The 25956-nt window shown below is 41.3% G+C and overlaps 1 long non-coding RNA gene across 1 annotated transcript in view; it reads right to left on the reverse strand.

Moving 5' to 3' along the window:
- Positions 1-11654: 11654 nt before the first annotated feature.
- LOC140908143 (uncharacterized) overlaps positions 11655-25956 on the reverse strand; it is a 116507-nt gene continuing 102205 nt past the window's right edge. The window contains exon 3 of the long non-coding RNA XR_012157776.1: positions 11655-11796. This is a non-coding gene — a long non-coding RNA (uncharacterized LOC140908143). The remainder of the gene's footprint in view (positions 11797-25956) is intronic.

The following is a 25956-nucleotide window of genomic DNA, read 5'->3' on the forward strand; positions in this document are numbered from 1 at the left end:
CAGAAAGAATGCACTTCCTCCAGGTCATTTTTGAGGCATGTTGGGATGCATATATGGATAATAAATAAATGACTTCTCTCTACAAGGTGATAAACTGGAGCTGCTTCACCTCAATTTTTTAGTAAGCTCATTTTAACAAAGGGAAAAAGCGTGGACTAATGAATGTGTAGCAGTTGAAAATACTGGAGAGAGAGGTGAAATTGCTGCAGTCTCCTGTCTTCAGCATCTTGCTCTATGAGAGACGTGGACACTAAGGAAACAGGACATTCAGGGTAGACAGACTCCTGGGTAGACAGATGCATAATACTTCAAGCCCCAGTAGCTTGTCTACCACCCAGGATCTCAAGCCCACCTGATCCCCTAGTCGTGAGAGCCTGATCTCAAGCCCGAGCTGCAACATCCACATTTTTAGCAGCCGTGTTAGTTTCAGAGTAGCAGCCGTGTTAGTCTGTATCAACAAAAAGAAAAAGAGGACTTGTGGCACCTTAGAGACTAACAAATTTATTTGAGCCTAAGCTTTCATGAGCTACAGCTCCCACCCTATCTAACATCCCATGAATGCATCCGATGAAGTGAGCTGTAGCTCACGAAAGCTTAGGCTCAAATAAATTTGTTAGTCTCTAAAGTGCCATAAGTCCTCCTTTTATTTTTAGCACACTGTTTCAAGTCCCGCTATAGTGAATCAGTGTTACCTGGGATGGGAGTCTCACTCCCAGCTGCAGTGTAGACATACCCTTTGAATTAAAATGCTACTTGCAATTGTTTCACATTAGCTATACCTCGCACACCAAACTAACAAGGAGGTAATTGCCCGAATTTAACTGGAGTGATACTGGGTATTATCAAGATGATCAGAGAAAGAACACTGGCGTTTGTGGGACATGTGGGTCGGATGAGTGGAGAAAGATTGCCAAAGCAAGTTTTTCAGGAGCTGGTGCCAGATGCTAGAGCACAAGACATGGGGCCTGCCTCACATGCAATGTCTCTGAGAGTTGCCATCATTTTGCCTTCCTTATCCTAACCATGACTACACTCAACACGGGCAGTGGATTAAAGGGCAACCTAACTCTAAAAGTGTAAGAATCTTAGGGCTTGTCTACACTGTGTGCTAGTCTGCACTAGACTCAAATCCTTGCAGCACAGAATTATGATAGGACCAGAAGAAAGCAGGGTGCAGAATCTGAACTTGCAGTACTGCAAAGTAAATGATCAAACTAAAATTTCTGCCCTTTTCCTTTTTATAATTCCAAAGTATATTTTAGGTTTTAGAGTTATTTTGTTATCAGATTGACTTCAGATATCAGAAAATTATTTTTTGTTCATCTGATACAGATACCACATGATTTGGGACCCCATTTCATATGCTATTGTGTTAGTAAAAGAACTGGTTAGAAAATTTTCCATCCTGTGAATAAAATTGAGGTTTTGAAGGGGTTTTTTTTGTTTTGTTTTCTTTTTTTCTTTTTTTGTCTTAAATGGGGATGAAAAGCCAAAGTTTCTAAATTAGTAATGAGAAAAAATTCCCCCAAAATTTCGTTTCAGGTCAACTGAAAAGTTTCATTTTGATTTTGAGACCTTTTTTACAAAAATAAAGTACATTTTGAAATGACCATTTGTTTTAAAATGAAAAATTGAAATTTCTCATACAAAAATATCAAGACAGTATGTTTTGACATTTTCAAAACATTTTCCCTCATCTTCTTTTTTTCAAAATGAGATTGTTGAAATTGACACAATTATTAAAAAAAATTCATTTTAGTTTATCAAAGAAAATTGTTTCAACAAAAAATTTCTGACCAACTCTATTAGTAAATGCATGGACTACATATACTAGAAACATTTATCTTAGCGAGACTAAAGCACATATTGGGATTCTAGCACAGAATATGAATCAAGGCCTTTGCTTGGTGATAAAAATTCCATATAATTTCTCTTGTGAAATGAATTTCACACACACAAAAATACATAGTCTTCTTTTGTAATACTTTTAAAAATAAAAAAAATGTCCCTTTAATACCCATGCTGGGGAAAAAACAGCGAGGTTGATATGTATTGCAGTTTAGTCATGTTTAGAAAAAAATCCATTCTGGATGATGTAATCTAGTGTTATGTCTAATGGATAATGACAGGGCAAGCCATGCCAAGACCATATTGCACCAACTGAGCTAGGCAGCCAGTGTTTCACCAGTCTGTCTTTATTAGTGGTATCCTACTGAAAAGCATTCTTCTATTGTAGAGATATACAGGCAAAGATAATGCTCGTTGTTTTTCATACATAAAAATGACAAGTCATCATCATAGTTAAGTGGGGGGAGTACAGTTATGGGGGACAGGGTAACTATTCTGCATTATTGGATTTACCAATTCCAAAAAACAGTGTTTTCATAGGAAAATATTTTCTAAGGACTCTATACTCTAGGTTCAACAATCTATATAAGACAAATGTGCTTGACTGAGGAAATTAATGCTTTGTCATCATCTGAATTGTTGAAGGAAAACTGTGCCTGAAGAAAAATATTTTTTTGACGGATTCTCCCTCAAAATGGACACAGCCCCATAAATGCATTGGTTAGCAGTGAAGATGCTTGCATGTTATACAACTGCATCAAATATTTAATGGATAATTTGCCACAACAGTATGAGGGACAGTTTGCTCAAGCCTACCTTCTGTTTGTAAATCATGCAGCCTCTTCATAAATTATATGCTGGGTTTTCTTACCCTGAGATATCCCATTTTGCTTGGAAGATGTGGATGTATTTAACAGAACTGGTTTTTCATAATAAGTGAGCTGGGTCTTATGAACAATAACAACAACAGCTATTCTGCACAAGTTCATATCCTGTAACTGGCTAATTATAGCATTCTGTATATTGTAAAAAAAGTGTATATTGTAAAAAAGTCTTTCATTTAATGGTTTAATTGTGTGAAACTGTATGGCTTGTAAAATGGACTTCATGTCTGTGCAGGGGAGTAAAAAGGAGTCTGTCACACAAACACACTTATGCCCCTGCATGAACTACATGGATTTCAGGTAGGTCCCCAAAGCGTGGGACCATGCCAGCATGCCAACAGGGCTTAGTTGGCCAGCAGTAAACACACATATCAGACCAAGGGAGAAGCAGGGAGAGAACAGGGCCTTCAAAGAGGTATCTCAGATGTACAGTGCCTCCCAAGGCAGTTTACACACTACTCCTTGATCAGCACTGTCCCTGAAAGTCATGATCTACATGATAGCTACCTGAGACCAGGTGAGAATCAGATTTTTTCCACTCCTGCTCACACTGAGCAGTGTTTTATTCCATGAGAAGTCCCACTATAGGCCTAAATGCCAAGTAAGTTACTGGTCAACTTGGGTAGGGGTGGCAGCAGGCAACAAGATTGTGTTTTGTAATCATGTTAGCTCAATTGAGTTAGTTTAACACATTTAAAAAGCCCCTTCTAGGCTTCCTTCTGAAGGAACCCTAGGGCACAACGCAGCTAGGTAACATGGCTTCAGATGGGCTAGACTTTGTCTTCACAGGGTTCTTCATACATGTTAAGCTAACATAACTGGAAAACACACCGCCTTTTGCCTGTCAAGACAGAGTCAAAGTTTTACACTTGACTATTTTAGTCACATAGTTAACTTCTAATACCATACCAAGAGAATCATGTGAATATTTAGAAATGAAAAAAGTAGCCTTTTTAAGTAAGGGGTTACTGAGATTATTTAGTAAATTTTGAAGCATTGATGGTTATGAGGAGATATCAATCACTAACCAAAAAATGGAATGATTCCAAAAGCAAGTCTCCATTGAGACAATGATGTCCTCATTTACAAACATGTTAGCCTCTGCTATTATTTTTAATAGATGCAGCAGTTACAAAAACAAGATTATGGTAGCCCTGCATACACCCTGTGGCATCTGGTAAAGTGGTCCACAATCTGCCCTTTTTTTTGAATAAATACATTAACTATGTGCCCAGTTTATCTTTGTGTATCTTCTGTGCAGGTGGCTGGACTTAACATTTAAAAGCAGAATGGGATGTGAGCTAAATCCCAACAGGAGGAGTCCTTTGACCTCTTATTAATGTACAGACATGTTAAACAGTCTATGAGCTCTAGCTGGGAATCTGTCTGCCTATTTTTGAAAAGTAGCTTTTATTTCCATGCTCAATATTGTACTGCAGCTGTCATATGGCCATGCATTTTAAAGTTCTTTGCCTGTCAATCATTGCCAAATTAAAAAAACAAAAAACAAAAACACAAAACCCTAAAAGCACCAAGATTTCAAAAGAGCAGAGATTCCAGCATTTTGCAGGGTAACTGGGCTGTCTGCAGAAGAACATTTGCTATATATTATTTCTAGACCAAAGAACCACTGTATTTTTTACTGTAAATTATGTATTTTGTCATGTGTGGTGGTGGGGAAGCAGCAGATTAATTGTGAGTTTACTAGATATTCAAATTAATCTGGGAGTATAGCGCAGAACTGAGACAAAGTGGATATTAATTTAATTACAAAGGACTAAGCCTGGGCTCCCTTCAGTGTATGTAGATGCTTGGGATAAGGTACTGCTGGTGGGTGAGGGTTATTCTTTTAGTAGCTCATGTGACTCTAAGGCCTGAGATGTCTGAAGTCTGTATTAAAAGAAAAGACAGACACTGATGTAGGGACACTAAAGACAATGGCAAATCTCCTATTGACTTTAATGGGAGCAGGCGCAAGCCCATTTGTACGGTTTGATTCAAAAACTTTAACCAACCAACTACAGTGGGGTCCTCAGTAAGAAGAGTGACTGTTTCAGTGTTTGGGGATCACCAGTCTGCTAGTGACAGGAGTAGGCATTGCTACTTTTAGATCAAAATTTAAAGTGGAATCACCTGAAAGCAAAATATAAAAATATTGGTGTAAGCACCGTGCAATCATAAAACACTAAATACACCTGTTTTCTTTCCGACACAAAATGGACAAGTGTTTTGCATCCGTGAAGTTGGGATGCACACATTCAGTGCTCTGTGGGTGCCTCTGAACATAGAGAAAACCAGTGGAAGGGCCAGATGTATTACTGTGTTGGTCTCATTCATATGCCTGTTATTACTACTGACAGGTAACTTACATTCTCCTTTTGCCTGCAGCCTAACCACCTTAGGCTCTACTCTCATCAGATTTTGTATGCTAAGCAGAATTGGAAGACCTCCAAAGAAAATCATGTGTTATGGGTGTAATACCTTTTTCGCCACTGGCGTAGTACCTGTATGCTGTGATCTGATGTGGTTTGCTGCATTACAAAGATGTATATCTGAAAAGTGTATAAATCATCATTTTTTTTTCAAAGCAACATGGTGTGTACATAAACATAGTTTGCTAGGGTGAATATATTTGCAGAAGATGCAAGCTCTTGGCGGCTCAGCTTGAAGCAGGGAGTTGGAACACTTTATATACCCATTGTTTGGCATAGCACTGCTGCTTCTCCTGAAATCTTTGATTCTGATTCTCCCTTCTCCCGTTTCTTCTATTCCCCACCTCACCATCCTCTCCAGAATTGCTTATCGGGCAGCCATCCATTTCAGCAGCCCTGAGTGCTTCAGGAGATGGACCCTTTGGGAACAGAGCACCTCCTGGAAAGAGTATTAGACCAGTAGTGAGCATCTTGAACATCCCTTCAATTTCTGGTTAACCTGCACACCACATTTTTCACGAGCATATCAGTTAAAATAATTTTAGGTGTTATAACAATAGCAGGTGTAGGCACCCTTTACTAGAGGGGCCTCTGAACTTAATTTGGAGTGTTCCAAATTTGGGAAGATCCTGAGTGCTGCAATCCAGCCTTGAAGACTACAACTGCCATGATGCCTTGGGGAAAAGAGTGAAAGTGAGCGAGAGAGAGAGAGAGAGACTCTTCCTCTTCTAGGGAATTCAGGGAGAGCATGTGGTGAGCTCCATTTTGGGAGAGGAGCTGAGATCACTTTGTGGAGTTCTATCCAAATCAGGACTGGAGGTGCTGCTAAATTGCTGCTGGAAAGCCAGAAGCTTCTGACGAGAACCTGCTGGGGTTTTGATCAAGCAAGGAGCCTCAGAGGATGTTGATGGGCTTCACTGAAGCCAGAGCGGAGACTGATGCTGTGCCAGAGCTGGCGGTACATAGAGTTTCTCTCAGCAACCCTTCTAAAACCTCTCCTGCATTCTTGTGAGGAGATCCTGCTTCAGGAGGTAGATACCTGCTCCACAGGGGAGCAATAGATTAGGTACCTCTTCAACATCCAGGAAGAGTTTTATTCCAAATATTCTAGTCCCCCAAAAGACACGGGAGTGGAGACCCACCCTTGACCTGAAGCAACTCAATGTTTTTATTCACAAGCTAAACTTCTGCATGGTCACAATAGTATCAATACCATCCATAGAAAAAGATATATAGTGAACAGCTCTTGATATGAAAGAAACGTACTTTCCTGCCAATATTCCCCTTCCTGTAAAAGATTCCTCAGAGTTGTGGTGGGGCCTGACCACTATCAATATAAAGTACTCTCATTCAGTCTGCAACTGCACGCAGCGTCTTCATGAAAGTATTTTCCATAGTAGCAGCACAACTCAGACCGGCAGTTCCACCATCTTCCTGTATTTAGACAACTCGTTACAAGGATGGACATGTCCACAAGTCAGAGCAGCAATGAGGTCAATGCTATATCTCCTAGCATCCCTGGGAATCTCTGGGAACATGGAAAAGTCTACTCCGACTCTGACCCAGACCATAGTTTTCATAGAAGCAACCTTAGAGTCAGTCAGAACAAAGGTTTATCTCCCTTTGGACAGATTCCAAGTCATAGGCAGACCAACAGATCAGATTAAACACGACCGTTGGACATCGATTCAGATTTGCCTTATTCTCCTTGGTCACATGGCATCAAGTACTTATGTAACACTGTTCACCAGGCTTGGCTTTGGCATATATATATATGAGCAAACACAGAATGAATGTGTGGTGACAATCCCCATCAAGATAAGGTTTCAGAGTAACAGCCGTGTTAGTCTGTATTCGCAAAAAGAAAAGGAGTACTTGTGGCACCTTAGAGACTAACCAATTTATTTGAGCATGAGCTCATGCTCAAATAAATTGGTTAGTCTCTAAGGTGCCACAAGTACTCCTTTTCTTTTTATCAAGATAAAAGTCTCTCTGACTTGATGGGAAGATCCTGCACAAGAGTGCCTGGACATTCCTTTATTATCCCCTGCACCCAGAGTTGTCCCTTGGGTACGGCAAAATGGGGTGCCTGCCCTGGGCTTCGTGCTTTGGGGGGCCCCACGGGTGGGGAGGTGAGGCGGGTAGGTGAGTGGGGTGAGACGGCGAATGGGGAGGCGAGTGGCAGGCAGGAGGGCAGGGGGCAAGAAGGAGCCCCCCATGAGAACCTCCCCTTCCCCTCAGCATCTCCTGCCCACTGGCAGGCCCCACTGATCAGCACCTCCCACTCCCTCCCAGCGTCTACAGCCTGCTGCGGATCAGATGTTTTGCGGCATCAGGAGGCACTGGGAGGAGGAGGGGGAAGGAGTGAGGGCCCAGCATGCTCGGGGGAGGGGGTGGAACTGGGCAGGTGTAATGGGAAAGAGGCCGGGTGGGGAAGAGGTGGGGTGGGAAGAGGCAGGGTGGGAAGAAGCAGGGCAGGGGTGGGACCTTGGGGGAAGGGATGGAGTTGGGGCAGGGCCTGGGCAGAGCCAGGGACAGACCCCCAGCAAATAGGTGCTGAGTTTCTAATGTCCCAGGCCCCACACCCTCCTAGGGATGGCCCTGCCTGCACTTAACAGGAAAATAATCACAGATGCCTCTTTGTTAGGTTGGGAGGCTTGGTCTGACGGGTGCACAGCACAGTGCACTTGGATGCCCCAGAAACCAGGATCTCAGAGCAGTCCAAGAAGCATACAAGGCATTCTTACCATTAATCCAGTCTCACCACATTCTCATAACATCAGTCAATATGACAACTGTATTCTACATAAACAAATAAACAGAGAGGAGCAATATCCATTCCCCTGTGTATTGAAGTGGTCAGTCTATGGAACTGGTGTATCAGGAACCACTGTACCTTATTGGCAGCGTACCCCCCCAGGAACGCAGAATTTGCTGGCAGACAGCCTCAGCAAGCACTTTGCCACCAACTGCAAAGGGGAGTTACACAGAACAGTGGTGAAAAAGTATCTTCAATCAGTGGGGAACCCTACCCAGGAGCTGTTCGCCTCCCAGACAAACAGGAAGTGCAGCACATACAGTTCCTGGAAAGCTCAGGTCTTATTCTCCAGAGAAAATGATCTACTCCCTTTGAGGGTCCATTTGAACTATGCCTTTCTTTTATCACACTACTTCCTTGAGTACTGCAGAAGACCATGAGTTATTCTCATCACACCCAAATAATCCAAGAAGTTCTGGTTCACAGGTTTTCTGCTTATGTCAGCCTGGCCATCCATCGGCACGCACACCGGACATCTTGTCTCAAGAGAATGGCAGGGTCAGACATCCCAAGCCTGAAGCTCTTCACCTCACAATTTGGTATTTGGATGAGCATCAGACATAGAACACTGCTGTTCCAAAACTGTGCAAGCCATTCTTCCTAATAGCAGAAAGGACTCCAAAAGTAAATGTTACCTAGCAAAGAGGAAACATTTCTCTATCTGGATACACTGTATGTCTCCTGAGACAACAGGTGTTCCTGATATTTTAGATTACCTCCTTACGCTCAGGAAAATGGGTCTTTCCCCAGGTCAATATGGGTTGACCTGTTGGCAATCAGCACATTTCACCCACCAACGGATGGCTACTCTGTTTTTACTCACCAAACACCTCTAGGTTCCCAAAGGGCTTAATCTGAACAACCCCTCAATGGGACCTTAATTTAGTACTTTCAGCATTTACCAAGCCACCTTTTGAACCACTGGCCACTTGTTTAATGCTTCACCTGTCTATCTAGTTTGCCTTTCTTGTTGCCATCACCTTGGCCAGACAGGCAGGTGAACTGGGGGCCCTAATGGCAAACTCCCCCTTACACTCTATTTCATAAAGACAAGTTCTCGCTACAACTATATCCAAAATTCACCCCAAAGTACTTCTAGAATGTCATATAAACCAGACTGTCCTGAATTCCTCCCGAAGCCCTATATCTCCAGCGTAGAGAAGAGACTTCATTCCCTTGATGAGAGATAAGGTTTTGCATTTTGCCTACAGAGAACAAAACAGATCAGAAAGTCACCTAGGCTGTTTGTTGTCATAGCAGAATGAGTCCAAGGACAAGCTGCTTCTTTTCAGAGGATCTCCAAGTGGATCTCTGACCATCTGCTACTTTGTTATCAGCTGGCATACCTTCCTGCCCCACATGGGGAACAGGCTCACTCTATGACAGCACAGCCAGTCTCAGAAACGGAACTTCATGAAGTATCTCTGTTATTTGCAAGGCAGCAAGGTGGAGTTCTGTCCACACATTCACAAGACATTATGCTCTGGTCCAAGACTGCTCCACTGAAACAACCTTTGGAATGGCAGTTCTGCAAGCACCTGCATCCTCACACTCTCCTCTTCTTTAAAGTACTGCTCTCGGTTACCCAGAGTGGAATACACATAGGGTCCAGCATTTGAAGACAAAAGGGAAGTTACTTACCCTTCATAACTGGAGGTTTTTCAACTATGGTCCCTATCTGTATTCTACTACCCACTCTCCTTCATCTCGTCTTCAGATAATCTCTGATCTACAGTAAGAGGAGGAACTGGAGAAGCATCAGTCTCTTCAAGACCCAAAAAAGAGCTCTGAATAGGCTCAAAAACTTGTCTCTAAATAATAAGATGGGTGAACTAGAGTGCCTTGTGTTAAAGGAGGATATTGATATAATAGGCATCACAGAAACCAGGGTGGAGTGAGGACAATCAATGGGACACAATCATTCCGGGATATAAAATATATCAGAAGGACAGAACAGGTCATGCAGGGGGGGTGGGGGAGAGTGGCATTATATGTGAAAGAAAATGTAGAATCAAATGAAATAAAAATCTTAAATGAATCCACATGTTCCATAGAATCTCTATGGATAGTAATTCCATGCTCTAAGAAGAATATAACAGTAGGGATCTATTATCGACCACCTGACCAGGACAGTGATAGTGATGATGAAATGCTAAGGGAGATTAGAAAGGCTATCAAAATAAAGAACTCAATAGTAGTGGGAGATTTCAATTATCCCTATATTGACTGGGTACATGTCACCTCAGGACGAAATGCAGAGACAAAATTTCTCGATACTTTAAATGACTGCTTCTTGGAGTAGCTGGTACAAGAACCCACAAGGAGACAGGCAACTCTCGATCTAGTCCTGAGTGGAGCACAGGATCTGGTCTAAGAGGTAACTATAACAGGACCACTTGGAAATAGTGACCATAATATAATAACGTTTAACATTCCTGTGGTGGGAAGAACACCTCAAAAGCCCAACACTGTGGCATTTAGTTTCAGAAAGGGGAACTATGTTAAGTTCACTCCCTCATAGAATATCAGGGTTGGAAGGGACCCCAGAAGGTCATCTAGTCCAACCCTCTGCTCGAAGCAGGACCAATTCCCAGTTAAATCATCCCAGCCAGGGCTTTGTCAAGCCTGACCTTAAAAACCTCTAAGGAAGGAGATTCTACCACCTCCCTAGGTAACGCATTCCAGTGTTTCACCACCCTCTTAGTGAAAAAGTTTTTCCTAATATCCAATCTAAACCTCCCCCACTGCAACTTGAGACCATTACTCCTCGTTCTGTCATCTGCTACCATTGAGAACAGTCTAGAGCCATCCTCTTTGGAACCCCCTTTCAGGTAGTTGAAAGCAGCTATCAAATCCCCCCTCATTCTTCTCTTCTGCAAGCTAAACAATCCCAGCTCCCTCAGCCTCTCCTCATAACTCATGTGTTCCAGTCCCCTAATCATTTTTGTTGCCCTTCGCTGGACTCTCTCCAATTTATCCACATCCTTCTTGAAGTGTGGGGCCCAAAACTGGGCACAGTACTCCAGATGAGGCCTCACCAATGTCGAATAGAGGGGAACGATCACGTCCCTCGATCTGCTCGCTATGCCCCTACTTATACATGCCCTCTGGGGCACCTGGCATTGGCCACTGTCAGTAGACAGGATACAGGACTGGATGGACCTTTGGTCTGACCCAGTATGGCCATTCTTATGTTCTTAACAGAATATGGCCCAATAAAACATATTACCTCACCCACTTTGTCTCTCCAATATCCTGGGATCAATATGGCTACAACAACACTACAGTCCTACTAGCTCTTCTACAGTATGCATAATGCTATCCCAACAAGTAGCATGTTTTTTTAATTACTTTGCTGACCTGGGTTTATTTCCAAACATTGACATTGATCCTGCAATCAGAACATGCGTGGACCCTTGGACCCGCATGGGAATCTGACATCAATGACTCTCCAGGAGTCAGCCTATATGGCTCCATAATATATTGCTGCCAGTTCTTCCAACACCAGTTCTCATTCTCACCAGTGTCACCCCTCTGCCAAATGGTAGCAGATGTCTGTGGCCTTGCAGGTTGGCTTCCCAGTGGTGGCAAAATCAGCAACATGGAGTCTGGGTTTATTGTAAGGGTAAATTATTTTATTTACATACATACACAAGTCCTAGAACAGGGGTAGTCACAAACAGCATGCAGGAAATTGCCTCTGCTCTCACACCAATGTTTGGTTTCCAGGAATCCACATTGCATCACACATTTACAGTAACAGAGAACAAACCCATCTGCTGCTCTCCACAGCTTCTCTTTATACAGAAGACCCCTGCAACAACAAAACAACCAATTGAACCAACAACAACAACATAATGAAAAAATCCACAATGATACAGCATTTCTCCCGGGATTAAAAACTTGTTCACTTACTAAGAATACTTGGAAGATTATGTAACAGTGACATCTGGTAACATCTGCCATAACAATATCAGATTTATTTAAAGTGTATTTAAAAATAAAAGAGCATTAATACAATGATATGGGACATAAAGCACATCTCATTATATTATGCTGTGGTACCTCATAACGTTCAATTCATCCTAATTCCTCTTCCACTTTTTTTAAAATGATCATTTCTTCTATTAATTCTAATTTAAATTGCAAGCTTCTCTGAGCAGGGATCTGTCTTGTTGTTTGTCTATGATCTGTCACATATTCCCTAATACACATATAAATACTAAATAGTGAATGTGAATGCAGCAATGGTGCCACATGTGAATGCTATAATTTCACGAACTGTTTCTGTTCTGAGTTTTATTATCCTCACAAATAGCACACAGGGCTTTTGGTTGCTACCCCAATAATAAACAACAATAATAGAAAGAAAGGGTTTGGAAGGGAAAACCAATACAATGTGAAAACTTTCTGCCAAGGATTTCAATGTGAGTTATTAAAAAAAGGAAATGCATTACACTGAGGTTATTTGATTCTACCACAGTACCCACAATATAACCCATTCCAAGCAAAGGAAGAGTCAAATAATATGGCATTGTTGGATTCTTTTAACTGGTGCCCATTGCAGCCTTTGCAGAATTGTTCATGATGTGTGTCAGTTTTCTCTTCTGAACTCCATCTCTTTTCCATTTCAGCCACCACAGGTTACATATTTGCAAAAAGTGACTTTCAGCTCGGAATCTTATCACAGCCCTATTGGCTTGGCTTCTTTTGACCTTACCTGGCAAAGCAACTGCCTCAGAGCCCCAAAAGGCTGTTTTGTTTTGGTTTTTTTTTTGTTACAGCCTTGGCAACAATAATATGCAGCACACAAATACACAATAACTCCAGGCACCAGATGGGTTGGTTAAGTCTGTTCTAGTGTCTTGCCACCAGCTTGCAGACCCAACAGACTACAGATAACTGTCACTAAAACAAAAATACTTGTTGACTGTCAAATAACTGAACCAAATCTGTCACTGCAGTATGTTCTTGTTTGTCCATATCTGCACCAAACCTAGACTGCTCCTAGTTACAAACACTTGAAAGGATAACATAATAGAGTCTTCCTGAGGCATGAGCTTATACTCAACTGTCTTCACTTGTATGGGAGCTCACCTACAATGGCAGCATCTTGAAAGAGAAAGGTGAACAGTAGAATCATAATCAGGAGATGGTGACTTTGAAATAAATTTCTTTCCAAGTCTATCAAGGTGACTGCTACCTTATTTAAAGACTGCTGCATACAATAAGAGTAAAGAAGAGAGCAATATAGATACAGAGGAAGTTTTAATATCTGAGAGCCAAGGAAGAGGTAGGGGTAACAGAAGGCATAAAGCAATGGGCATTAAATAGGCAGGGGGCAAAAATCAGGGTTTCTCATATAAACCATTTACAGAAGTTAGGGTCTCTAACCTACTTAACTATCTTCATTCATATGATCTTCCAGAAAACACCATCCTGGCCACTGTCTATGTAGAAGCCCTCTACATCAACATTCCACACAAAGATGGACTACAAGCCATCAGGAACAGCATCCCCAATAACGTCACGGCAAACCTGGTGGCTGAACTTTGTGGCTTTGTCCTCACCCATAACTAGTTCACATTTGGGGACAATATATACCTTCAGATCAGCGGCACTGCTATGAGTACTCACATGGCCCCACAGTATGCCAACATTTTTATGGCTGACTTAGAACAACGCTTCCTCAGCTCTCGTCCCCTAATGCCCCTACTCTACTTGTGCTACATTGATGACATCTTCATCATCTGGACCCATGGTAAAGAAGCCCTTGAAGAATTCCACCATGATTTCAACAATTTCCATCCCACCATCAACCTCAGTCTGGACCAGTCCACACAAGAGATACACTTCCTGGACACTACAGTGCTAATAAGCGATGGTCAGATAAACACCACCCTGTACTGGAAACCTACTGACCTCTATACTTACTTACATGCCTCCACCTTTCATCCAGACCACACCACATGATCCATTGTCTACAGCCAAACTCTAAGATACAACTGCATTTGCTCTAACCTCCCAGACAGAGACAAACACCTACAAGATCTCTATCAAGCATTCTTACAACGACAATACCCACCTGCCGAAGTGAAGAAACAGATTGACAGAGCCAGAAGAGTACCCAGAAGTCACCTACTACAGGACAGGTCCAACAAAGAAAGTAACAGAACGCCACTAGCCATCACCTTCAGCCCCCAACTAAAACCTCCTCAGCGCATCATCAAAGATCTAAAACCTATCCTGAAGGACGATCCCTCACTCTCACAGATCTTGGGAGACAGGCCAGTCCTCGCTTGCAGACAGCCCCCCAACCTGAAGCAAATACTCTCCAGCAACCACACACCACACCATACAACAAAAACACTAACCCAAGAACCTATCCTTGCAACAAAGCCCGTTGCCAACTCTGTCCACATATCTATTCAAGGGACACCATCATAGGATCAGCCACACTATCAGAGGTTCTTTCACCTGCACATCTACCAATGTGATATATGCCATCAAGTGCCAGCAATGTCCCTCTGCCATTTACATTGGCCAAACCGGACAGTCTCTACACAAAAGAATAAATGGACACAAATCAGAGGTCAAGAATTATAACATTCAAAAACCAGTCGGAGAACACTTCAACCCCCCTGGACACTCAATTACAGACCTAAAAGTCGCAATTCTTCAACAAAAAAAACTTAAAAAACAGACTCCAACGAGAAACAGCATAACTGGAATTAATCTGCAAACTGGACACCATTAAATTAGGCTTGAATAAAGACTGGGAGTGGATGAGTCATTACACTAACTAAAAACGATTTCCCCATGCTAATTTTCCCCTTACTGTTAATCACGTCTTCTTATCAACTGTTTCAAACGGGCCATCCTGGTTATCCGTACAAAAGTTTTTTTTTTCTCCTGCTGATAATAGCCCACCTTAATCGATTGGTCCCATTAAGAGTCTGTATGGCAACCCCCATTTCTTCATGTTCTCTTATATATATCTTCCTATTGTATTTTCCATTGCATGCATCTGATGAAGTGGGCTTTAGCCCATGAAAACTTATGCTGAAATAAATTTGTTAGTCTCTAAGGTGCCAGAATTACTCCTCGTTCTTTCTGCTATCTTCATTCACAATACGCTACTTCACTTCTCTTAGACTCTCTGTCACTATATTATCTTTCTGGCCAAGTTGTGGATCCTACTTTTGTCTTCATGTGAAAGAACATCCAGGAGAGACACCAGCTTAGAAATTGCGTTGACCAACATCACAGAGAGCAGCTAATCCAAGTGATGAGTGGCAAATAATTGAGAAACCATTTCTCCCCACTCCCAAGCCCAGAATCTGATGACAGGTTGGAGAACCACTGCTCCCCAGGGAAAGTGAAGTGATGTGTTTTGGGCTATCCTATTCTGAGCCCCAGGGAATGAAGTCTGGTACCTTTTGATTTCAGCAACTCCCCTGCAGCTAAAGGACTGAATTCTCAGTTTCTCTTCACAGAGGGCTAGACGCCAGGATCTCCACAGAGACTGACATGCGTTCAGTCTATTGTCAGCTCCCTCTAGTGCACCACAGCTCAGGGAGGGATTGAGTCTTGAAAAGTGTGCAGGGCAGGCACTCCTCCAGCAAGTTAAGTCTGCTCTGTATACCAGTGTGGAAGCAGGGTAGCATCATGAGCTTGCCTTATCTATTAGGAGGAATGTGCAAAACAGGGACACATGCAGTGGGTGCATAAATCTCCTTGAGCCTGAGACTAAACAGGGAGATTACTTAATTTCCACATGCCTCAAAAGGTGTGGCTCCTCTGTATCACAGCACATGGCTTTCCCCTCCTCACCTCCTTCCCTAAACTACTAGGCCTGCTAAGCAGAACAGGCCACATCCCCAACTAGAGTAAATCAGCATCGCTCCATAAATGTCAGTGAAGCAACGCTGATTTATACCAGCTGAGGATTTTGCCCACACATCTGAACATTTTTCTTCTATTTTTAGATAAAAAAAATACAAGTTAGGAATATAATCTCTATAAAATTATAACACATATAAATGGTTTCCTCCCCCAACATTGTATGTCAGATGTGGAGAATCACATTGTTTTGAAAAGGATTACAAATTAAATTTAGGCTACAAGATGGTGTAGGAAGCTTAGTCTTAAAATAGGGTGTTTGTAGGGGAAAGAAAAAAATATCAGACAGCTTTGAAAAATGGGTTTATTATTCAGCCATCATGGGGCCTCTGAGGGCTAATCACTAGCTGCTTTTATTATGCAAAACTGCATCTGGTGTTCAGCTTCAACATTTGGAGTAAGTACTGTATAATAACCCTGCTAGTCTATGCTTATTTTCAAGTTCTAATATTTTTAATATCCTGTTAAGCACACCATTGGCTTATCTTCAGTAAGAATCAGGTTTTTAAAAGAATTTAATGAATTCATCAAAAGCTAAGAATATATAAATCAGTTATTAGTTAGGCTGTTGATGGCATTAGACTACATATTAGTGTGCTCTTTTAGGAACACACAAGATGTGCACTGTGAAAAGAAGGGAAAATGCATGTTTCAGTTTAGGTTCATTTCCACTACAATCTTCTTCATGCTTTCTGGCACATTTATTGGAGAAGGTACACTAGATTTTCCCTGTTCTCTCTCGTCAACGGCAGGGGTTGGAACCTAATTTCTTTAATAAAAGTTAGAGCTGTCATGGCCATGAAGGGAACAAGCTGGGTTAATTTAATCAGCCATCCTAGTTGAGTGTTTAATCCAACATGCACACTGTGTTCTACTTGGTGGACTTCTTAGAGAGCCCAAATCTCATATGGGCTGAGCCTGAGGTAGGTTGGGTCTGATAAGCCCATTTTCTACATCCGTCACTGAGGTCTGACCTGAAGACCTGGCTTGGCTTTGTGTGCTCTGACCCTAGCCTCAAGAGTCATTCAAGGATCAAAGTCTAGAGCTGCAAGCCAATAGGCACATGCAGGCTGCCATCAGGCACATTCATTCTGTTGCGTATGCCTTCTTCAGAGAAGGGAAGCAAACTCACCCTTTGCCCATTGGTTAACTGCCTGGTTACTTGCTGACCCGAATGGGGTGAAGGGAAAACAGAAAGTGAAAAACCCATAAACTAAGTGCCCTTTCTGCTCTGGAATGGAAAGTAGTTGAGTGGTTGCCTATTCTATGTAAAAACAAGTAAGAGAAAGTCTGGTCACTATAAACACTTTAATTCCAAAAGCTCCCAGAACCGAGTCTGGAGAGAGCTGGAAGAAAGCTAATTGGGCCCTTCCTAAATTCATGAAATCTTTACATCACTTAGAAATACAAACTTTTAATTACCAATCTACTGTACCTGTAAAATTCAGTTTCACATTCTAGATTGCCCATACACTTTAGCATATAGTCTGTGGGATTCCATATGCATCTCTGAGGATCATGCATAAAAATGCTGCTGGCTTCACTTGATGGATTATGCTCAAAGAAAATGTGAGCCAGGTCTTCAGGTGGAGTAAAAATCAGTATGTGATTTGACTTAGCAATATGCATATTTTAATTCATTTTTTGTACGTTTTAGTTTGTTCATGACAGAAGTGCTAGGAGCTGTGACAGCTGAAACAGTGTCAGATGACTTAGCCGGTTCCATTTTAGATTAATTATTCCTGGCTGAAAATTACCCGCACACTGGTGTTTAATTAAGAATAAAATAGCCTGTCAACCAATAAATAAGAGTTTTTTATTTGATTTCAGCTGTTTCATTCTCACAGTATTCCAGAATATGGGATGCCTGTTATTAATCATTTTGTGCTTTGGGGAGACCAGGCTAAAGTTATAAACCTTTTCTTGAGATATATCATATAAGACAATTCAGTTACTGATGAGGCATGAATGCATCTAATGGCATATTCTGTTGGGTGATTTATTTTAATTGTCACACTGGGACCTGTTATTACACAGCAGTAGAATGGGTCACTGCATTAAAAAAAATTAAAGCTGATGCAAGGCATTCATTTTTAGCCTGTTTGTAAATTCAGTATTTGGGGTAGAGATATGCTGACTACATAGATACTGTGTGGCAACATGCTCAGCAATGGCAAACTTCCCTTTATAATAAACAACTATTTGCATTCGAATGGTAAGGAAATTCAGTGACTGGCACACTAGGACTCTGTCATACGCATTGTGGCCTAAGAGCAGTTTGGGGAGAGTATCCGTGGATGGGAGGCATTTCTGTTAACAAAAGGTTGCTTCAAGGGAATCAAAAAATGCTGGGTCATATTTGGTACTTCAGTGCTTCCCAGGATACAAGATGTCAGCTAGAAAGGTTGAAGTTGATGGACAGACAAGTTCACAAGCTGTAGAGTTAAAATTACAAATATTGCTTTTCTCTAGAAGGTTTTGAAACTAATAGTTATAACTGGAACAGTGTCAAACAAACAGGTCTTTTCTGTGTCTAACGATTCTGTTCTGTTTTGTTACCTCACACAGAAGGGTATAGCTTCATTCATCCCAAAGCTCTTCATAAGTATAAAGGTCATTCCTAGACATACTTAATGCAATGAAAATTTGGCCATTAACTTTAAAAGAGCCCAATCCTGTATTTATTGAATATATATCCAATTTCCATACTTGGCAGCTCCCACTGAGGAAATGGAAGCTGCTGGGCACTATATATTCTGGTCAGAGATGAAGAAATTCTAGAAAGGATTACTTTGTGCCTGATTCTCTGAAACCTGAAATCAATGGGTCCACTGACTTCAGTGGGTCTTGGATCAGGCCCTTAATCCACCACCCAAAGATAACCACCTATCTGGTTGCTGTGGGGAAACACAGCAACCATTTTACAGTGTGTTAAATCAAACTAGCTACTATTCTTTGAGGTCCCTTTTGTTTGGACAGCTAGGAATTTTGTAATATTTGGGTCACATTCCCCTCTAAGCCCAGCATTGACCACTAGATAAGTTCCTGGTCCTTCTATGAATTGCTGCTGAGGAGCCAATTCAGTAGTTATCCCTGAACAACCTTGAGGATATGATGCAGACCAGCAGCATTATATGGGTCATGCAAGACATAACAGTCCTATCTCCCCACATCTCTTCACAATTGCATAAGAGCTGGCCACAACTTAACCCTTTATTAGGAATACCGAGACACCAGGCATCCTGCGACATCTGCTCATGAGTGCATACCGGGGAAAAGGAGGAGGGGAGAAGGGAGAGGGCTCCTGGAGTTTTCTCCTAGCCATATATATCTCTGCACGGGGTCTAGGTAAAAATTGAGCTGGGGATCAAATGCACAAGCCTGCTCCACTAGCCTTTCAAAAGTGGGAGAGGCATGGAGAACGCATGGCATGCTTGCAATCTAACACAGGGCGATGGGCTTGTGACTTCACTGTGAGAATTTTAGTGGAGTCAGCACAAATTACTTCTCTGAGCTCCTCCTACTCTAGCATGGTCCACAGCTTAATCTTTCATTATTTTATCATAGAATGTAAAGACTCATTCATTTAGCACTACTTTTTTCCCAGTAACAGCTCACCAGCAATGTTCCCTCTCATTTTTGACAGGCCATGTGTGCAAAAAATTTCTTGTGTGCAAATTTTTGTGCTTTTGTGCAAATTTTTGTGCGTTCAGTGTTTCGCCGCGTATGCGGGGTTTAGAATCTGTGTGCGCACGCCCATGCACACAGCTTAGAGGGAACAGTGCTCACCAGTTAATTAATCTTAAGTAGTATGAAGTTTGACACCACTTTGCAAGTGTTTAAAACTTTGTTATTAACATTTTTTCTGGGCTGAAGAGTAGCAAAGAATTTCCTGGTCTAAGAGCAAAAAGTTGTGAGGTAGGTGGGCCTGTATATGAAAACTGAACCCCCAAAAGAGTGTGATTTTAGGAGGAAAAGACTTTTTGCTCTGACTGGGTTAAAGTCTAACCTTTTGCCCAAATTTTGTGGGTTAGAAATGCTATTCAGAGCTGAAATACTGAACAACAAAATATAAAAAGGAAATTATAAGCATCTATCTGTAGAACAAGAACAGTCAAGGAATTATGACCTGTTCCTCTGTGTGTGTGTGTGTTGGGGGGGGAGGGGAGCAAGGGACTGAATGTATGAAATTAATATTTGTTTGCATTTTTTAAAGCTATCTTTGAGCTGGGACTTTTGTGCAGTGTTGGAAATAATACCTGTAGACCAATCCATGACCTCAAAAGTCTCAGAATACTGACTGGCCTGTTGATTGGCTATATTTTTGGATCCACAGAATTTCACACCATGCTTTTTTTGTTTGCATGAAGATGACTTAATCAAACTCCACTGGGTAATGAAAATGTCTTCAGAGGGGGTGTACCACATTCTGATTCACTAAAACTCCGGAAGAGGACCCAATCAGGCCACTATCTTCAAAAACTGAAACAAATGAAGGATTAGATTAATTTGATATTAACCCACTTTCATTTAATTTGCCTACATGTATTTCCAATATATGCTTTTTGTTAAGCTATTTAGTTTAGTTACTACAATACATGAAATTAGGAACCTGTCTGGTTCAGATGTTTCTTCCCTACCTGTCAGGGTTTCAAACCTGCTGAGTCCTGGTGCAGATAACAGAGGCAACTCTTTGACCCACCTATTGGTGGTCCAGAAAATTGCCTTAAGATCCTCCCATAACTGGTGCCCAAACAGGCTACTGTTAGCTTCTGAAGGAAAGTCAGCTTATGTATTGGCCTTTTTCCCCCCGAATAAGCAATGTGGGTTCCAGAAGCTTTCAGGGAGTAGTGGATACCAGCTCATCAACCTAAAAGTGACCAATTTAAAATGTGCCAATTTAAAAGAAAAATAAATATTTGTAAAAGGTATGATTTTAGAAGCACAGATCGCTGCTTTCATGGTTTCAGACACCACTTTTTCTTAAATGGTCTAATTCAGAAGAGATATTTTGTATCATGTATTGGGAAATAATATTAGCCCAATCCTGCATACATTGAAATCCATCCATTGCCTGGTGAAGGTTCAAACAATTTTAGCGTCATATTACATTTATTTGTAACTCAAATGAAATAAGAAAATTCACACAGAAGCCAATATTACAGAGAGTTCGGGTTTGAACCTCCCGAACACCACGCTCTACTTCCATCTTTAGCTCCTCTATCCACAGCATAGCTCTCACGGATATCGATGGTGTTGTCAATGTAGCATGCTGACAGTATTTTACATGGCCTCTTCTGTCTAGGAATTCTAGTGGCCTCAGATCTTCAAACCTGCATGTGAAATCCTACCCTTTGGAAGGGTGTTATGTTTGAGTGGGGGAGGGAAGATGATAAAGCAAATTCACCCATGGTCAAATACATGGACCATCCTGCTGTGCACATTTGGCAAGGAGTACAGTGTTTCTGCAGCTAACATGTATTGCAAACACTAGTGTACAGAATGGCCAATTAGTATGGACACATCTCCTGGTCAGCAGGCCACACTCCACAGTGACCACGATGAGCTGGCAGGCAGGGCAATAGGTCCTATTCCTGGAGCTCTCTCAAGAGCTCAGTAGTGATACTGCCCTGCTTCTTGAACAGAGAAAAGGGGAAGTAGTAGGTCCTTCTGCCTCAGGGAACCCAAATATGGAGTGGCTATTTCTAATTGTTTTGTCTTCACTGCCTCAGTTTCCCTCATCTGTTCAACATAGGTAGTGTAACTGAGGATCAATTAACATTTAAAGCACATTGAAGATCAAAAGGGGATAAAGATGGGTCTAGTTCTACAATCCTCATTCAGGCACCATTCCTATTGCCTTCTATATTTATTACTCTGTTCCAGAAGACACAGCACTATCTTTACATGTGTCTATTCTCCAAAAGTGCACCACAGTGAGATCCCAATTCCTGCCATTAATTCCTAAGATGCTATGTGAAGAGAAAGTTTAGAAATAAAAAAGCTTCCCTGTCCATATTTTATTAATAATTACTGGATCAATATGTATTTTGTAAATGCAAGTGAGAAAACAGGCACATGCCCCATGGAAGTTGGCAAGTTACCCAAATAATATTCAGTTAATTTAGCCATGTGACAATTTTGATATTGTTTAATTAAGGCAAAAGCATAAGAATAAGTTCACCTGCAAAACAACAGTCTGAATGAGAGCAATTGAGTTTAAAAGCTAGTAGACATGTTTTTTTAGAGATGAGCCTGAGCTATACACATCAGCCCCAAATTGAGGTGTGTTCAGATTCATGCCCATCTCTTTCTTGTGTGTTTCCTGTGTTCTTTTATGTAGATGCTAACCACAGCCCCAGTTTTATTTACTCTCACTGAAAGGCTGCTCTTGACTAACCAGGCTGATCTGTTGATTAATAGTCTCCACTGCTACCACCCAGTACTGACATCATTACAGAACCCATGCCTGTATTTATTCCTATTAACTACATTGAGGAAATGTTTATTTTTATGTCAGACACTTGGACCTGAATCTAGAGACCATTATTTTTCATAAATGTCAAACACCAAAGTTTCCTTGTTATAGTTATTAAACACTAGTGGCACAATAGCAGCAGAAGCCAAAGCTCCCATGAGAATTAGCAGCATCATTAGTACATTCCTCTTCTGGCTCACTCCTGGCTGTTGACACTTATTCTTCTGAATTTCCTAGTTTCATTTGCTTCACTCAGGATAGCTCATCAAATCATACAAGCTGTAGATGGGAAAGAAGAATTAGATCATCCAATCCATCTCCCTGCAAATGCAGAATTGTTCCCTGCAATTATTTTTTTGTTTTTTGGTAATCTAGTTTTAAATGTGCCTAACAATGGGGCTTCACCATTCCCTCTGAGAGACTACTCCACAGTTTCCAGATACTACTGTGCTATCAGATAGTAATTCCTACTAATGATGTTGAACCCCTGCACCAAGCTAAAATAATTCTCCCTCCTGCTAGTATTTGTAGATTATCAAATCTATTCCCTCTGTTCCCTGTGGAACTCTTTGCCAGGGGATGTTGTGAAGGCCAAGACTATAACAGGGTTCAAAAAATAACAAGATAAATTCATGGAGGATAGGTCCATCAATGGCTATTAGCCAGGATGTGCAGGGATGCTGTCCTTAGCCTCTGTTTGCCAGAAGCTGGGAATGGATCACTTGATGCTTACCTGTTCTTTGGCATTGGCCAAAGGTTAGAAGGCAGGATACAGGGCTAGACAGACCTTTGGTCTGACCCAGTACGGCCATTCTGATGTTCTCTTACAATTACCCCACCCCCTCATACAGCTATTTAGCTAATCTAACCTTCTCTCATAACTCAGCTTTTCTAGCCACCTGATTCTTTTTTCTTGTTCTACACTGAATTTCTTTCATTTAATTCAGTGGAAATTTCAGACTGTTTTCACTTCAGTCAACTGTATGTTATTGGAACTCTTATCTTCCGGTTCTCACAACTGCCTATTTGGTGATGACAATCGGTTTACGTGCTCACACAGATCTCTCAATTCAGATGGGAAACCAAATTTTTTTTTTTGTAATTTTCAGTAAACCATCATTTTAAGTGCTACGGTTGTGGTTCTACACAGATCCAAATGTTTCCCCTGACTTAATATCTGAATTATTTCTTGCAAGTATGCTTTTCATCTCTCTTTTCTGGAATCTATTCTCCGTTAGCATTAAAATCATGTGCCCCTCTGTTTTTTCAATGCCTTACAGTCTGAAAGTCAGCCTTTACACTAGTAATCTGTGTTCTTATACTACCTTCCTCACCATAGTATCCAAGCAATGTGACTAATATCTTTTCATGCAAGATATTGTCATTGTTCTTTCATCTGTGTGTACAGGCTCCTGAAATTGCTGTTCTTCTACATCAAAATATTTTCAATCTCGTCATTCATTGGTTCCAATCCAATGATCTTTCAACCTTGTTTTCCATTTAGCTCATTTATAATACCAAGAACTTCTTGCTGTAAGCTCACCTAATTTTCTGTCAGTTTCTGCTTTTTTATTTCCATGGCAGTTTCTCTGCTATGTCTAATCTCTGAAGCTATTACTGCATCGTAGCAATTTAGAAGATGTGGTATCTCACTTTCCTGTGTTTTTGAATTCTCACTGATAGATCAGAGAAAATTAAAGAAGGGAAGCTACTGATGATGAAAGCTATCTAAGATCTTAAGATAAAGTCACTTCTGCTTCTCATTTTGTATGGAACAACCAATTGCTGCCTGTTTTATAGGTGTCTGACAGCCTCTTTTTTTCCAAAACCAGGTCAACAAACAGGTCAATCTATTACTATCTTGAATTGAGTCTGCTTTGCTGGATCATTCATTGCACTGACATCCACATTTGAAGTCATTCTCTATGGCCTCTTCTCAGTTTCACTCACATTTCCTCAAAACAAGATGACAACTGGATTCAGATTCTCACTACATCATTGTTGTGCTCAAAAAAAATAAAGCTACACCTCAGACTACAATATAGTATACACTGCTTTAACTGATTGCTTTGTTTTAGGGAGCACCGTGTAAGCTGGTGACTCATTCTGATTGTACTGGGTGCCACAACTGGTTTAGAATATTTAAAATCAAGTTGGAGAAAAATAAAATATTTTCATCTATATTCTCTTGACAAAGAACTCTTCCTCACCTAGTAAAGTCTGCTGTTTCTAATCTAGGTATCAAACCCTCTGAAAAGCAAGAAACTGAGCACTCTATTTCATATTTTTCGCATCACCTTAATTATCTGTGTTGGAATATCGACACTAGCAATGTTGGGATTCCGCATATTGTTAAAATATTCTCATTATCAGTAAGAACTTGAACAATGTATTAGCCACTGCATTTTCACCAGCACTGCAAACTTCCCAACAGCTGCTGTGAGAACACGTGCCCCTCTATTTGTTTCAAATCAGTGTTACCAACCACATCTCACTGTTTCTAAAGGTTCCTGAAGCAATGTGCTCTTCAGGAGTAGATTGCATAGCAGGATTTTCCCCAGCATATTAAAAATTATGCAGTGGGTATTATCCCTTGTTTCAGATGCAAGCCCACCATTATGAAAGCTCCCAAAATATAAACACAGGAGGGCTTTAATTTAAAAAACAAACAAAAGTAATAAACAAAAACCTTTTAATTTAAAGAAAGGAAAAATGAACAGTGAGGTCTGGTGAGCAGGACTGACTTGAAACTATTAGACACAGTCACCCGTAAAGGTAAAAGACCTAGCAGGAGTGGATAGATTTGGATGTAAGCAAGCAAACATATCTCAGAGGACTTGATGGACAACTACTCACCTGTGAAATCCCACAAGACTCAGTCCCATTTCTTTCACCTGATTCAATGCATAGGTTATAGTCTTTTTGGGAAGTCATAACAAGCCACGGACTTCACAGCCAGCATTAAGTAGAGAATATCCCTCTACAGCCCCATCACCCAGCTCTTCAGGTGCTCAAACAAAATGAGCATTTGGATGAAAAAGATTCCTGAAACTTAATCCGGGCAAGATACAAGTAGTCCCGGTGGGCAGAGAAGTGTTTTGAAGCCTTACTCAAAACCATTATGTTGCTATTAATCTGATGTTCATCAAGGTTATATATTGCCCACACCTCTGCTTCTTGCCTCGCCTTTTCCTTGTTGCCCTTCCCAGGCTATGACCTCCTGTTAACATGAGAATGTAACACCATAATCTTTTGTTCTCCCCAGACTCAGTCAGCAGTCCTTTGTCCATGCCAGGCTAAATGATTTCTTACCTTGATAATGCAAGGTTGAAAGGGAGATTTCTCCCTCCTTCATTAAGAAGTCTTCAGCCTAGAACCCTTATATAAGTACTGGCCCAACACTGGCCTCCAGTGTTATACTGCTCAGACCTTTTCTTCTGGCCTCACCTCTCAGGGGAGTCCTCCTTTCTCCTACCAATCCACAGGCGTGTTGCCATTACTCCAGCTCCCTGCAGGTCTCTCTGCAAACTGAGCCACAAGCTTCCCCCATAGATAGTCTGCCAGTCACATGATTTTATCTTGGTCATGTGCTCT

The sequence above is a fragment of the Lepidochelys kempii genome, chromosome 3 (assembly GCF_965140285.1).
Source record: "Lepidochelys kempii isolate rLepKem1 chromosome 3, rLepKem1.hap1, whole genome shotgun sequence".
Taxonomy (NCBI): domain Eukaryota; kingdom Metazoa; phylum Chordata; order Testudines; family Cheloniidae; genus Lepidochelys; species Lepidochelys kempii.